Below are 13,312 nucleotides of genomic sequence, written 5' to 3' on the forward strand. Positions count from 1 at the left end.
AATTGAGTGAAATAAATATTTTGCGAATCGGTTCATCAGATCCAATGTAAAGATTCGACTCAAATGAATTCTGCTAATTCCAAAGCTTGACAACCTGTCAACGAGTCCGATCAACACCTGCTTCACATTAAATTAACTGTATCAAAAATGAACCCAATTAAACTGTATCTGTCATTACACCACTTTATTTGTTATCAGAAGTAGGCTAATGTTATTTTTTTTTTAAGTGTCTTTGGAAACACGCAGCACCTACCGTTTAGGTGAGTCTCGGGCCACGCGTATCTTCGGCGAACACCACATTGATAATACAGTCTGTCAGTCTCACGCAAAAATTAACGAAGTTTCCAGAAGAACTCTCGATTCACATTTAGTTCAAACTGCAGAAGTCTCCCATATCATCTCCGAAGTCCAGTCTGAGAAGGTCCACGTCGAGTGTACTTCCACACTTATCTGTTTAAAACGCGCCTTTTAATCTCAGGTCTTTCTTTACGCGCGAGTTTCTGGAGGATTGGCGTGCAGCAATGATACACCTCTGACACTGCGTGCATGAGCGTCAGCTCTACTTTTCCAGCAGTCAGACCACAAATCGCAGACTTTGAGCTATAAATGAACAAAGATTAATCTGAAATAAAAGTTCAAAAAGTGGATGCAGAAATTCCCGCGCCGACGAGGTTTGAGTGCTGAAGTAAGGTAAGGTATCTTCATGAAAGGCGCTGAGGGGACAACAGCCAGTGGGAGTGAAAGAGGGCTGGTTTAGAAGAAGAGGAATGGACAGAGTGAAAGAAGACATTATGGTGGAGGGGAAAAAAAAGGACGAGGACCATCTGCTCGCGGTGGGTGTTGAGAATGGGGAAAAAAGAGAGTGGAAAATGGCTTAAATCTAATGGATGGACTGTCTTAGGAACTGATTTATTGTCAGTTAATTAAGTTTAACCTAATCACCCCAAGCAAGTGAATCCTGCACCTTATGACCTTTTAGTTGTAAATAAATGTAACGAAAAGTAGCGGACAGAAGAATTTAATTTAGCCTACAGTAGCTAGTCAACATTTGAAGTGGATCAAAAAAGTTAACGCATTTTTGTTTTAGGACAACTTTGATGAAAGGTTTTTGATCCACTTCAAATGTATTTCATGTCAGTTTATGGTGGTCTGAACGGGTTGGATTTTGGGGCTGTGCAGCTCTTGAATTAGGGGGCAATTTGTTAAAGCAATTTCCTCTGGAGATTTTTTTTATTTTCTTTTTACAGCGTCTACCGCCAACCAGCCCTTGGTTTTTAGGAGACCTACATTGCCTTCTCTCGTTCTCCATCTCTCGTTCTCTCCTCCTTTCACCTAGCAGAAATTTCCATCCCACCAAAACCCAAGTTTAAAAAGATGAAAGGATAAGGAAAAGAAAGGAGACAAAAGAGAGAAGTGTTCTGTTACAACCCTGCCCCTGTGAGACTGTCCGTGAAAGGGTTTGGGGATGAGAGAAATGGGGGAGAGAATAAGAAAACGAGAGGGGTACAGAAAAGAGGTTTTCAAATGAGCAATGGGGAACTGGTGTGGAACTTCATATTTAACACACACAAACACAGGTGAGCACACACACACACACACAAATACAAAGCCCAGTGAGGTCTGAAATGTGGTCCGGCCCCCTCATATCTTTGCTCCTGTCCTCTCATGACGCTGTTCCTCCCTCTTGGCATTTAGTGTCATTCACTCCCAGTCTTTACCTCCTTAACAATATTCTGTCTCTCTGGTTTTGTCTGAACTTGTTTCGTATGCACTTAGATATTTCAACCCCAGGGCACATTGGTGAGATTGAAGGAATGAGAATGAGAGAGAGCCACAGGAACAGAGAAAGATTGAGAGCAAGGAGTCACTGAGGTACTGAGCGAGATGACAGGCGAACAAAGGTAGAAAGGGGAAGAAGGGACAAACTCAAACGGAAGTACAAAAGTTCTTTAACACACTTGCACTCAAATGGCTAAACACATACATACACACGCACAGAGAGCTCTGACACCTTATCGTTGAAGGATAAAAATACATTTCTGCATATCAGCCAAAAAGTCTTATCAAGTAGTAGTGTGAACCAGCTTTACTTGTTTTTGTGAAAGACCTTTTAGCACCCTACACCCCAAACACCTATACAGGGCAACTCATCACACAAGGACCACACCGCACGTCACTGACACTGAGTCGTACATAGGAGCTTCTGACAAAATTGCACATCTTTCAGATGCCGAAACCATACCACAGATAAGAGACAATCCTTCTCACATAATACGACCTTGAGCTCTGCAAAAGACACTCAATAAATAGATGCTGAATATTATCATTATACCAGTGTTATTTTAGTATCATTGATAAACTGTTATAGTGTTTGAGTATTTTTAAATATTTTGTTTTAATTTTAATTTTAAAACTTTAGCGATTTTGTTTTTTATTTTTAATAATTAAGAAAATAATATGTCTATATATTTTTTTTTATTAATGTTTGTTTTAGTTTTACTTAAAGTTAAAGTTAGAAAGTTAAACTAAATGAAAATGATAAATGTGTCCTTGTTTTATATATTATTTTCAGTTAATGTTTATTTTGTTTAAAGTAGCAAAAATGTTTTTGATTTAGTTAACTTATAACTCATAAATGCATTATACTATTAAAATGTAAACACAAAAATACAGTTAAAACAATAATGTAAGTAATTATTACAGTAATATGTATGATTAATACTAATCATAATACGACAATAAACATAGTAATTAAAATATTATAATTTGTATTGTTTTTAATCTTATGAAATTAATATAAAAATAATAAAGTTTAATTAAAAATAAATCAATTTAATGTATATTATATTACATTTATAATATTCATAATAAATGTAATGAACAAATGTAATACTTACTTTATTTATTTAATCTTTTAAATGTTATTATTAATTAATTCTTCTTTCAAACTTTGGAAAGGTTTACTTGCAGTACATTTTTGTTTTCTTTGTCCCTTGTTCATAGTGTGTGTTTACATCAGATTTATTTCCATGGCAATGGATATCCCACCTCAAACCTCAAATATCAAAGCAATTACAATCTGTTACATAGCATTATAGCAATTATTGAAAATAGCGGAGCTGTCAAGGAGACCAGTATCCTGTCCACAGACGCTCTCTTGAGCTTGAGGTTAGATTTATGGTCTCAAAGAGGTGTCATTCATTCATTAAAATAATTTTTCCTCTTTTTATCCCACCTCACGCACTTCAATTTCATAGATCTCCTTCATTACTGAACCCCACCGCTCCACCTTACATTACCCCCATTTTCTTCACCCCCAGCACCACCGGTACCTCTTTCCTAGTGTTCTCTCTCTCCCTCTCTCTCTCTGTGGGCTGCAGCATGTGTTTCCAATTTGGGCTGTAATGCACAGTTCGCCGCAATCTGACCTAATTAGCCCCCGTCATGTGTGTTCGCCCTCAACAGCACCCACCATGGCAGACAGGCTAGAGGTCAGAAGTCAGGGGTCGTAGGTGGGAGCATGGATCGGATAAGGGAGCAGCGCCTTTGATTGATGTGTCAGGTCCCGCACCATTAAGGGCATGTTCTTAAATGACCATCTTAAAAGTGCGACTGCTGTAATTTCTTCAGTATTCGGGATCAGAGAGGGTTACTGAGGCCTGAAATTGGATTTCACAGTAAGACAAAAGGGTCAAAGAGGGGAGATCAAGAACACAGGAGCACCGTTCTTAACAAAACACATAGACTAAAGTACATAATCCGCAATCTCACACACCTTGAGATGATAGGTGCTAGGTATCGGATCTGTGGAATGCATTGCTACTGGGAAAAGTGTAGGGTTAGACCAAAGGATTTAAGAGGGGAGACTGATTTTAGGAATGCCTTAATTATGGGAATGGAGAGCTTAGCTCTGTGTTTAATCCTTAATGAGAAACAGCTTCATATGGAACGGAAGCAGAAAAAATGCTTGAACTTTAAAAGGAATGATAGTGCACAAGGAAAAGCTTGTCAGCTTTATAAAGCACGTAAAAGTGTGGCTCCACGCTGTGTGTTTTCTGTAAACCGAGATTACATCTCATATAGAGCCCCTTTTTATAATCTCACCCTCAGCCTCGTTTTACAATCCTCATAACACCAATAGAGGGAAAGCCATTAGAGAAATACATTCAACAAGCAACTTGCTTGGAATATTCCACCATTAATTTGAGTATGGAAATGGGGCTAGCAGTCCTAATGGTTCTTGGTTGAGCACAGTGTGGTGGACCGCTGTCGCTGCAGGCATCTGGTGGGCTCTTATGCCGTCTTAAGGGCTTTATGTTTTACTCCTTGAGTTTATCTTCACAAGAAGTGTCCTTGAGAAGATAAGCATAGACTGTGATTGCCTTTGAGGCAGGCCTTGCATTGCTTAAAGCTTTTTTACACTACGGACTGGTTACACTTGTGTGCGCTTTGGGAGTATGCAAGAACAGCACGTGAGTTGTGAATTGAGTTCTCTTTAGTTTCTTATTCTTGTGGTTTAAAATCGCTTGAACGTGTAAATAGGAAAATTAATAACTGTGGGGTCTAGTCCGTACGTATCACGGATCAACTGCGATCCGTTTAATCCCTAATATATGACAGATCAGAACAATAAAATCATCAAATTGCTACTCCATAGCAATCACGTACAATGAAAATACAGAATAACAGGAACAATCATTACTGCGCAGTAAATAACTGAGTGTCATATCCATACACATATTTCCCAGAACGTTCTTGTGACCCGTTAACAAATCTTCCACGGCCCAGTACTGGCTCGCACTCCGGTGGTTGGGGATCACTGACTTAATTTTTTGGGTGAACTTATTACTTTATCTTAATTATCTTAAAATCATCTACTCACCCTCATTTTGTTCCAAACCTTTATGAGTTTCTTCTATGGAACAAAAAAAGAAGATATTTTGATTAGGGATTTTTTATTTAAATTTTCGATATACTGAAAGTCAGTGGGGTCCAATGTGGTTTTTGAACCACATTCGAGTAAAAACACTCAAAACATTTTTCAAAGTAAAACCAAATGTTGTACTAGTTTTTCTTGAAATTAATTTAGAATAAATTACAAGTACATGAACATAAAACATAGTTCCCTTTCGAGGGAACTTCGAACTGCGTCCTCTAGGGGTCGCTATGGGGAATGCCTCAGCGTGACCGGTGTCTTGAAGCATATATCTAATCACGGCAATAACATTGGCCGGCGACAGCCTATGACGTTACTACCTGCGCGGCCACAGTATAAAGGGGCGCCGGGAAAATACGTCACCCCCTTCTTCGTCTTCACTGACTGTTTGTTTATGTTAGCAGAAGCTAAGCACGACTAGGAGTGCATGTTCTCTCGCATGGAGGCTTTGTTCTGATACCCGCGGTTTCACACGGTTCGTGGGTTGTGTGGTGAAGAGCAAGCGCGTTCAACTCTCGAGGGAGAGGTGCTCTCCTCACCTAGAGGTTACTTTTGAGCTTGCCATTCCCGGTCGAGGGTCTGAAGACTCCTCTCACTGGGTCCTGTTCCCCCTGGAGCTCCATTGAGCAGCAACTTCAGGTTGTTAGGCTCCTCTCTGCCTCCCTGTCAGGTTGCTGTCCTTGTTGGTTGAGCTCAGCAGTGCTCCCCTCACCCTAGAGGGTCAACTATGGGTACGCCGCTCCCAAAACTCAGCGTCTGAGTCCCTCTCCTATTTTGAGAGTTAGGCCTCCGCTCTCTAGAGCTCTGGTTAGCAGTCATGCCAGGTTGTTGGGCCACCTCCTGCCTCCCTGGTAGGCTGTTCTTTGGGCGAGCTAGCATTGCTCCCCTCACTATAGAGGGTCACCTATGAGCATGCCGCTCCCTGCCGAGCTCTCCTTGATGGTTGAGCTGGCATTGCTCCCCTCAACTTAGAGGGTCACCTATGAGCATGTCGCTCCCTTCTGAGGGTCTGAGTTCCCTCTCATGCTGAGAGTTAAGTTCTCCGCTCTCTAGAGCTCTGCCTTGGTAGAGCTAGCTTTGCCCCCCTCAGCATAGAGGGTCAACTATGAACATGCTGCTCCCTCCAGAGCATCTGAAAAGACGGTGTTTACAAATCCATGTTATGGTAAGTGCGCACGCTAGTCTCTATATATATTCATCATGTATGTTAGGAAAATATTCAACAAAGAGTTTCAGTTCATTTTTGTGAAGACTGACGGCAAGCGCTTCCTATTAGTTTTATTTATTTTAGAAAAGTACTACGTTTTTTTATATTGTGAGAGCACACAAATAAAAATAGACCCTTTACAGTTCCGAACGAAGTATTATTCTTACCTTTATGAGCAACGATTACGGCGTATTTAATTTATTTCCACTGATATCCTGAAGCGCGCTTCAGCTTTCACTCTCCGCACAAACGATTGGATATGCACGCACATTTATCTAGGTTAAATGTTTAAACTAACATTTTGATATGCTCCAAGTATTTTATATTTATAGATTTTATTTCCGGCAAGTCTTAATTACATCGTATGACATTGTCTCATTTGATGCTCATAAGTTTCTTCATATTGCGTTAGTAGGCTATACATAACAGCAAATTAGTGAAAGAATAAAAATTGCACTACGAAAGATCTCCACGATTAGCCTGTTTTTGCACTTCCTGTTTTCCCTGCTTGAGAATTTCTGTCCAATGAATGGATGACCTTGGCACACGTGTGGTTTTGTTTCCAAATTCTGGTTCACTTGCAAAAAGGGCAGTGTGAAAGCGAACCGCACCAAACAAAAACAAACAAACATTCTATTTGGTCCGGACCAAAGCAAGTGAACTATAGGACTTTCCTGGTGTGAATACACCCTTAGTTACTATCCTAAGTGCTTGGTCGTATCCCCTTAAAGGAATCTCTTCCTCTGATTTCAAGCCTTTGAGCTCTACCCTGGGTTCAGGAGGCCCGGCCCCTAACAGGTAAGTTCTGGGGTATGCAGCTCAGGCCTTTGGCTGAAGGGGATAGCCGTCGTACCATCCCAGGGGCAGCTCCCTTAGCCGGATAGAGTTAGTATTTAGTGCTTGCCTTTTGTGCTTGGCTTGCACTCCCCTCAGCATGGTGGCGTGGGTATTCCGTTCCCCATAGCGACCTCTAGAGGACGCAGTTCGAAGTTCCCTCGAAAGGGAACGTCTCAGGTTACGTATGTAACCATGGTTCCCTGAGAGTAGGGAACGAGACACTGCGTCCTCTAGGTTCTGTGCCATGCTTCTGGCACCCTTTTATACTGTGGCCGCGCAGGTAGTAACGTCATAGGCTGTCGCCGGCCAATGTTATTGTCATGATTAGATATATGCTTCAAGACACCGGTCACGCCGAGGCGTTCCCCCATAAGGCGACCCCTAGAGGACGCAGTGTCTCGTTCCCTACTCTCAGGGAACTATGGTAACATACGTAACCTGAGACTTTCTGTCAGAAAGCGTCTCAGGGAAGCTCATCTGCATGCTTGTCGTCCTCACTGGGGTCTCGACCTGACTGCAGTTCGTCGTTGTAACCGACTTGAGTGGGCAAATGCCCACATTCGATGGCACTTTGGAGAGGTGTTCTCTTCACGGACGAATCCCGGTTTTCACTGTACAGGGCAGATGGCAGACAGTGTGTATGGCGTCGTGTGGGTGATCGGTTTGCTGATGCCAACGTTGTGGATCGAGTGGCCCATGGTGGCTGTGGGGTTATGGTATGGGCAGGCGTATGTTATGGACAACGAACACAGGTGCATTTTATTGATGCATTTTGAATGCACAGAGATACCGTGACGAGATCCTGAGGCCCATTGTTGTGCCATTCATCCTCGACCATCACCTCATGTTGCAGCATGATAATGCATGCCCCCATGTTGCAAGGATCTGTACAAAATTCCTGGAAGCTGAAAACATCCCAGTTCTTGCATGGCCAGCATACTCACCGGACATGTCACCCATTGAGCATGTTTGGGATGCTCTGGATCGGCGTATACGACAGCATGTTCCAGTTCCTGCCAATATCCAGCAACTTCGCACAGCCATTGAAGAGGAGTGGACAACCTGATCTCTGACACCAGATACTGACTGATTTTCGGACCCCCCCCCCCCCCCCCCCCCCCAATACAGTAAAACTGCACATTTTAGAGTGGCCTTTTATTGTGGCCACCCTAAGGCACACCTGTGCAATAATCATGCTGTTTAATCAGCATCTTGATATGCCACACCTGTGAGGTGGATGGATTATCTCGGCAAAGGAGAAGTGCTCACTAACACAGATTTAGACAGATTTGTGAACAATATTTGAGAAAAATAGGCCTTTGTACATAGAAAAATCTTAGATCTTTGAGTTCAGCTCATGAAGAATGGGGGCAAAAACAAAAGTGTTGCGTTTATAATTTTGTTCAGTGTATTTATGGTAGGAAATTTACAAAATATCTTCATGGAACATGATCTTTACTTAATATCCCTAATGTTTTTGGCATAAAAGAAAAATCTATATTTTTGACCCCTAGACTGTATTGTTGGCTATTGCTACAAATATACCTGAGCTACTTATGACTTGTTTTGTGGTCCAGGGTCAAATTTTTCAAATTAGAAATCAAGTCAGATTACAATGATCCCTGTAGCTCAAACAGTAGAACACAGCACTAGTAATGCCACAATCATGGATTTGATTCCCAGGAAAGTGTGAATTGATAAAATGTATATTTTGTATGCAAAGTAATTGTGCATTCTAACATTAAAGGGGTCATATGATACGATTTCAAGTTTTCCTTTCTCTTTGGAGTGTTACAAGCTGTTTGTGCATAGATAAGATCCCTGAAGTTGCAAAGACTAAAATCTCAAAACCAAAGTGATATTCTTTATAAAAGTTAAGACTCGACCACGCCCCCCTAAAATGGCTTATTAAAACATGCCCCCACATGTCTAAGTCACGGTGTGGGAATATTTGCAAAAGTTTACGCAATGAAAGAAGGCGGAACTATTATTCTCGCTGTACTATTGTTGCTGCCACTAGCGCCATGTCCTGGAGATGCTGTGTTTCCTTGTGAAAGCGAAAGTACTTTGTTTGGGCTTCCAAAAGTGGACACAACTAGAAATCTGTGGTTAAGCTGCATTTACAACACTGTTCCAGAACAGTTCAACCCAAACATTGGAGTGCGTGCAGCGCATTTTATGGAGGACTATTTCCTGAACCTGGAAGAGTAGCCTACAATGCTGGTTTGCACAAAGGCTGTTTCTATAATGTGGGGCAATCCCAACTTTGCAAGGACAGTCTGGCGCTTCTGACTCGCAGCCTATAAGTACGTTTTCTTATTTAAAGAATTTGCCACTGATGATTCAAACGCGAGTTTTGAGCAGTGTAGGGTAGCGCTTGTTGTTTGTCGTTTTTCCGATCACAAATGCAGACATGGTAATGTTTATGCGGTGCGATGCAACGCGACATGTAAAAAGACAGTATAAATCATTATAATCAGTAATTATGTCCCCACTGGATACAACAAATGCCTCGTTTATAATGGGTTTTATTGTTTTTGTGTCGTCACGCCGGGACACGGCATCACAATATGGTAAGGGGCATTATATTTCAATCTCACGCTTGAGGTATTCAGCCAATCACAACGCACTGGATACCTGGCCAATCAGAGCACACCTCGCTTCTCAGAACGATGAGCTTTGTAAAAATCAGTGCATTTCAGAAAGGCGGGGCATAGAGGAGTAACAGTAATGTACAGTATGTGGAAAATAATGTTTTTTTTAACCTTAAACCGCATAAACACATTGCATTACACCAAATACACAAAATAATGATCTTTTTAGCAACGCCATATGACCCCTTTAAATTACCAAAAACTTTTTTGTTTACATTTACACATTTGACAAACACTTATCTAGTTATATCATGACAAATCTCTGAAGATTTTAGCATGGTAATGGATATGACAGTGTTAATGTATTTGTAGTTTTAGCGGAATAGACCTATTATGCTGCTTAATTGCTGCTGTTGTTGGTTATTGTTGTTGTAGATTATTGCTGCTGCTGCTGTTGCTGCTGCAAAGTAAGTACAGGAATTTATATTACCAATTCATATGCCGATACGGTGCTGTGAGTACTGCACTGTGAGACATACTGTTGCTGGACAAATAACATATATAATAACCCGTAGCAGATCTATACAGGTGGAGCTGGGGAAGGTGGAGGGAACTCTGAAAGCTGCAAACAGCTCTAGTGAATGCCAACCAGCCATTTAAATGTAAAGAAGTAAGCTCATTGGCTGCAAATGCAACTTGAACCAATCAGCTTGTGCCAAGCCATCAATTTTCTTTAATGACCCATCAGCCTGCACCATCTAGCGTTTCATGACAGAACTTTACATTTCATCTTACATTGCATACAATTTCTCATTTCATGCATTCCCGGGGAATTAAAACAATGATCTTGGTGGTGTTAGTATCATATGCTATTGTTTGTGACATGATAGCTGAAGGTTTGACTAGTCATAATGAGCACATTATTTATCCCATCCATTTATATACATGAGTGGATCATCTCTGTCAATGTGTTGCGGTCATTAAGGTTTGCATAAAAGAGGTGATTGAATGACGTGTGCTGTTTGATAATTGCACAGATGATAGTTATTTAGCCAGAGTAGCATTGACATGTTTAACAAGACCAAACTAATTATGCTTTGTCTGTTCCTTAAATTAAATTGGCTTATGCCACCAAGTAATCAGCCACATCTTGTTTTCCTAATAAAAGCATTGATGAAAAGCACAACAGTTTGTCAAAACGCAAAGAAGGGGAACAGGGTTTTGATGTAAGTTCCCATAATTAAACTGCATCTGGAGATGGGGAGAAGAAAGTGATTTAAAGTGTCAAACACCATGGAATAAGAACAGTTGAGTAGCGATGTTTTTACCAAGCCCCATTTTAGATGCACTCCTGTGGTCACAGAATCTGTTCCATATTATTGTGTGTCAGTCTAATTGTGGAAAAAATGGAACAAAAAGCTGTATATGGTTACACAGCGTTCTATTTGCTAAAGTTGTTGGTTGGTTTAGAATTTGCATGAATTTATCAGATTAAATGGTAATAGTCTGTTTCTCTAAAGTTTCTTTGATGGACAACAATTGGCTCATGTTGCACAGGAAGTATAAGACATGTTTTATCTCATTGTACCTGCAGAGTCTTAATAGCATTCACACCATTGTCTTTCTCCTGTGCAATACAAACCATTCATAACAGCTCCTGGGACTCCTTTAGAAGTTGTATCATATACTGCAACTTTTAGAGATACGTGACTCCTTTTTCTCAGCAGAGGCAGGATGAACCGTATTTCATTGGGGAAGTTGTTGCGGTTTCCATTGTGAGGACTGTTGTCTCAAATCTTCAAGATTTCTGTCTAAATGGTCAAAGAGTCACCAAAATCACTTGTGCCCTCAGAAAAATAACTGTTTTGCTGCAAAGATGTCAAATTAGAGACTGTTTATAAATAATCAGTGGTCACTATAGCCAAAACAGTGTTTTTGAATAAATAATAAAAAAGCAAAATAGATAGACATTCCAGTGAGCATGATCAATATTGTGTGCTTCGAAATGTGTATGTGCCTTTAAACATTTAAATTCTGACTGATGCGGTAGACACCCTGTATGCTGAAGGAGAAATGTAACACATTGTAAATTTTACTCGCTATACAACACCCTGTTGGGTACTGTTTCAGCGGCAGACTTTGTGTTTGAACCACTGTGGCAATTAGCAGGAGATAGACTTACAGCCCAACCGCTGCACAATAGACAGCAGGAGAGAGAGGGGAATGGTCAGGGTCTGTAGCTCTCCTCTGCCCCTCCATCTGTCAGTCCTGTGGGACAGGGTGTGTGATAGTGACTGGAATGTATACATGTACGTTTTTGTTGTGTATTTGTGTGTGTGTGTGTGTCGTTCTTTTTTTTTTTTTCTTTTTTTTGGTCATTGCACAACTGTGTGTGTGTGATTTTTATCATTTTGCAAACATCGGAATGCTTCTTTTGAATAACCTCTGAACATTCTGAAACAAGTAGTAACATTTAAAAAATTCTAGATGAACATCTAGAAATTTCATTTAAAAAAACATTCCGTTAACAATGTATAAATAATATTTTTGTGCTAATGTTTTGAAAATGTTATTAAAGATAAGATAACTCTGAATGAAAATAATATTAATGTTAATAGAAGAACTTTGAAAGAACCTTGTCAGAACGTTAGAAGTTCTGGCAATGTTACCTGTTATCTGGGATGGTGAATAAATGATGACAGTATTTTCATTTTGGGTGAACTATCCCTGTAAAAGCCAGATGTTTAAAAGAAGTGTATTGAAGCCAAGAAACACTATCACATTAGTATTATTACATTATCTTACTCTGAACACACAAAACCATCTGACACCGTAATGGGTCATTTAACATAATCAGTATTAGTTTTCCTCTGCATTCAACTGGGACAGGACAGGATCTAATAATAGGTGTCATGAATAGTAGGAAAAAGTCACTAGGGCCTTTGTTCATATAGACATTAACTGCAAACATTAGTATTATATTGAGTAATTGATGTCTTTTACTTAATGTTACCAGATTCCATACAGATGTTTTATGGGGAAAACCTTAATCAACCTGCGGCAATGTTTGTTTTGATACAGTTGGCATACAGAGTCCCTATGTATTCTTTTCTTTCCACATCAAATAAATTGAGGCGAGTAGTTGGAGCCTAAAAAGTTGGTTTGCTACTGAATAAAGCCTTCAGGGCAGAGTATGTAGTCATCTGTAAGTAATGATTTAGCAGAGCACTTTGAGTTCTCAGCAGTGAATCTGGACGTGTTTAAACCATTACATCCAGGAGATCTAATGAGCCTGTGTGTAGTATTATCATACCATTGTTGTGAATCTGAGTGATGCCTCAATCTCCACACATTTTTTATGAGGTTCTCAGCAGCCAAACAGCCATAAAAGTGAAGATTTCAGGTGACAGATGAACGTTACTCAATCTTTCTCTGTCCTATGACTAAGTTGTGAGGCATTTGATGTGATTCTACATATGCAAATACCTGTCCTAAGCCCCGCCCCCTCAGCATCATTCATATATATATATATATATATATATATATATATATATAAGGAAATAGAGCCACATCGCCATCCAGTGGGTAGAAGAGGGACACATTTATAAAAAAAACTTGTCCCACATCTTAAATCATTCAGAATGCCAGTTATTTCTCCATCTTTATCTTCATTTACATATCCTCCAAATTCTGATGTCATTCTTGTAGTATGATAGCGCTTTTTTTTTTTTTTTAATT

The sequence above is a fragment of the Barbus barbus genome, assembly GCF_936440315.1.
Source record: "Barbus barbus genome assembly, chromosome: 3".
In the NCBI taxonomy this organism is placed as follows: domain Eukaryota; kingdom Metazoa; phylum Chordata; class Actinopteri; order Cypriniformes; family Cyprinidae; genus Barbus; species Barbus barbus.